This window comes from Octodon degus, unplaced genomic scaffold, assembly GCF_000260255.1.
Source record: "Octodon degus isolate 3935 unplaced genomic scaffold, OctDeg1.0 scaffold00014, whole genome shotgun sequence".
Classification (NCBI taxonomy): Eukaryota; Metazoa; Chordata; class Mammalia; order Rodentia; family Octodontidae; genus Octodon; species Octodon degus.
Window position 1 is genome coordinate 6,197,592 of NW_004524590.1, and position 3,653 is coordinate 6,201,244.

The 3,653-nt window shown below is 43.5% G+C and overlaps 1 pseudogene; it reads right to left on the bottom strand.

Annotated features, from left to right (window-relative positions):
- Window positions 1–515, bottom strand: part of LOC101582251 — a 1,055-nt pseudogene extending 540 nt beyond the window's left edge.
- Between the last annotated feature and the right edge of the window lie 3,138 nt (window positions 516–3,653).

Here is a 3,653-nt window from a genome sequence, read left to right on the forward strand (position 1 = left end):
TTTTTTTTTTTTTTTTTTTTTTTTTTTTTTGGCAGAACCGGGGTTTAAACTTGCACTTGCCAGGCAAGCACTTACTCTACTGAGCTAGCTCCCCGACCCCCTCCCTTCATTTTCAAACAGAAGACTGCGCTCTGCTTGTGAAGCTCTGGGGATCAAGCACTTTTCCAAAAGCGACAGTGCATCCTTGCAGATATCCCTTAGCACAGTCGCAATTTTCTCTCTGTACTCTCGAGCCATCTGCTGCTTTTTCCCAGCACCTTCCATCTTTTGTTCGATACTTGAGACAGCCCTCCAAGATGAGCTACGGGCCCTACAACATCTTTATAAGCAATGGAGAGAAGGTTCCTCTCCTCGCTGGATAATTCAGTGCCTTGCTCCGCCAGAGACTGTGCGCGGGCTGCCACGTCATCATATCGCTCAGCCTGCTTGGCCAGTTTGGCCTTCGGCACCAGCTCGCTTTTATCCGTGCCTGGATGTTCTGTGTCCAGGGTGGGTGGCGGCGGGCCGACAAGCATAGAGGTCTCTGGTCTCTGGGTGGTGGCAGCCTGGCTGAGCTATTCTCTTGCTTTTAAGACATCATAACACGATTACCAACCACACCAGGCTTATAATTTGACACCTTGTCTTCAAGTTGGTTGCTTTTGCTGCCAGTAATTTCAGTCATATACTTAATCTTCTGGACTTTGGTTTAAATTCACATCATCTTACTCATCTGTTTTGTTGCCTGCACTGATATTTAATCAGACAGTTTTCCTTTTGATTCTCCTCCCTTGATTCTGGGAGGACTGACTTTGGGAGAGTTGGGAGTTTGGGGAAGCATTTTCTTTGTTTTCTAACGTTCCTATTTCTTTTTGTTGTTGTTGTTGTTGTTGTTTTCTGCAAAGCTTTATTCCAGAGGGGCTCAGTCTTTCTTGGCAGCTGCCTTCCTCAGGGCGGCCAGCACGTTGCTTGGCTCCTCACACTTCCTCTTGGCCTGAATGTGTGTCCCCACCCTTTTCTTGATGAATTGAGTGTGCATTTGTCCTTGGAGACCTTGAGCAGCTCCATGGCTTGCTGCTCATAGGGGGCGAAGCTGCACACCTTCCGGGTCATGAACTTGGTGTGTTTGGTGAGATGTCCACCATGGTGGCTGTGCCTGGGTTTGCTCACATTCTTAGTCACCTTGTGGCCCTTGTTGAGACCCACAGCCATGGGATAGCTTAAAGCCGTGGCTCTTGTTCTTCAGTGGTTGCTGTGGTAGAGGCTAATGTTCCTGTTCTTGTTTGTTTCTTGAAAGATTTGCTAGTTGAGCATGCTGGATAGTTTTTTCCAGGGGTTTCTTTTGGGCCTAGCTAAGTAATAGCAGTTTTTTTCCTTTCCTGGGATCCAGAAACTTCCATTTTCTGGGAGGATCAGTACTTAGTTTTCCACCATACTTTTTATGACCCCCAGGCTGTCCAGAATTTAGCATGTAGAAAAAACTGATTGATAACAACAAATGTATCACATCGTCTTTAGTAATATATTCAATAGTAGCAGCATGGAATATAAACTGGATACTGACAGACCTTAATTATCACTCATGGACCAGCCTTCACCAAAGAAGAGATCCATCATTTTAGATGGACACTTGCACAACCCATGCATTGAACTACAATATACCAGACCCCTGGCAACCATCTGCTGCACATAAGAAGCAGTGTTGGACTTCGTCGAGCAGGCCATTGTACAAGGCCCTGACCTTCTGATCCAGGCTTCCCTGAAGGTCACACCAGCTGAGCATGACCTCCTAGCACAGAATTCAGGCTTGAGCTTCTCAGCGGATCTTGTGGGGGGGCTGTGTTGAGCCCTACCCTTTAGAGTCCAACTCCATGGCTATCTCATGCCCTGTCTCCGCAGGTGGGTGGCGCTTCAGTCCTGATGTGAAAGTCTCCTTCAGTATGTTGGTGTCTTCATCAACAAAATCAGTCTTGGGCCTCTCACCCCTGCTGCACCAAGTTCAGGAGGGCCAAGGTGGGCAGTTGGCTGGAGCTGGCTGGAGCTGGCTGAGGCCAGTGATTTCACTGTAGCAGTGGGTGGTTTGGGTGGGGACTGGCAATGTGTTCATATAATCACATATTTTGTAGCATTAACAACCTGGATTTGAATTTTTATGTGCAGAATTTTAATCAGATATTTAACGCATTTAGTAGATAAATAATCACTTGGATTACTTGCTTTCTTCTTTCTTTCTTTTTTTTGTATTTTAGGGGAGGGTCTACAGGGCGTTCAGGGTCTCACTACTAGATCAGACTCATAGTGGTCCTCCTGTTTACAGCCTCCCAAGAGCTGGGGTTATAGGTGCGCCCCACCATATCCAGTCTCAATGGTCTTCTCAGGGTGCCCTGGGTGTGGGGCTGGCTTGGCGGCCAGGGGATTGAACCCCCGTCCCCTGCCCCAGCTTGCATGCTCTTTAATTCTCTGAGCTATTTGGCCAGCTCTACTTGCTTTTTCTTGAGTGAGTCATGGTAGTTTATGTCTTTTCATAAATTGATCAATTTCACTTAATATGTTCAACTCAGGGGCACAGTACATGATTAATTTAATGTCACTTGATGTTCTTATTTTGATTCCTGATACTGTAAATATATTTTCTTACCAAATTATTAAAAATTTAAAAAATTTTCAAGGGCCAGTCAAATAACTCAGTGGATTAAAGTTCCTGCAGCTGGCTCAGGGGCCAGGGATTCGATCCCCAGGCCTGTCAAACCGGCCCCGCCCCTAACCCCTGGGGCGTGCTAAAACAGCTAATGAGACTGGGTGTGGTGGCCTGTGCCTGTAATCCCAGCCCTTGGGAGGCTATAAACAGGCAAATCACTATGAGTCCGATCTAGTAGTGAGACCCTGAACACCCTGTAGACCCTTTCCAAAATAAATAAATAAATAAATAAATAGTTAATAAATAGTTAAAAAAAAAAAAAACCAAATCATTTGTTTAGCCTTATTTTTATATTTTCTTATAATTTCTTTCTTTAGGGTCATCTTTTTGTCATTTTCCTGGTTTCCTAAGGTGGAAATTTTTGACCTTACTCATTTTAATAAAATAAAAGAATATATACTTCCCTCATTCAATTACTTTATTTTCTTCTTGGAACTTCAGTATGTCATTTTCTTCATTTTTATTCAGTTAAAAACTTTTTTCTTTTAAACACTGAGTCTTCTTCTTTGGATGATATAGTATTTAGAGGGATTTTAATGGAGATTTTCAATTTTGGTTTCTGTATTTGTGTTTTATATAGTTAGGTTGTTTATTTATTTATTCATTTATTTATTATGTATTTAGTACACAGTCTACAGGGTCTCACTACATAGATTCAGTCTCCCAAATGCTGGGATTACAGAGACACATGCCCATTCACCCAGTCTCAATCGCCATCTCAGGGCACCTGGGGGCGGGCTGGCAGGGCACACTGGGGATTGAACCCCTGGCCCCTGTGTCTGCCTAAGCAGGTGCTTTAATCTGCTGAGCTATCTGGCCTGCCCTGGGTTGTGTATTTAAATGTGATTTCAATACTTTTAATTTTATTAAGGATAGTTTTATAATAAATGTTAATATTAACTGTGAAGTTTCATGTATACTTGAAAGTAATTTATGTTGCTCTTATTATGCAGTGTTTTGTGAGTGTCAGTTAAAT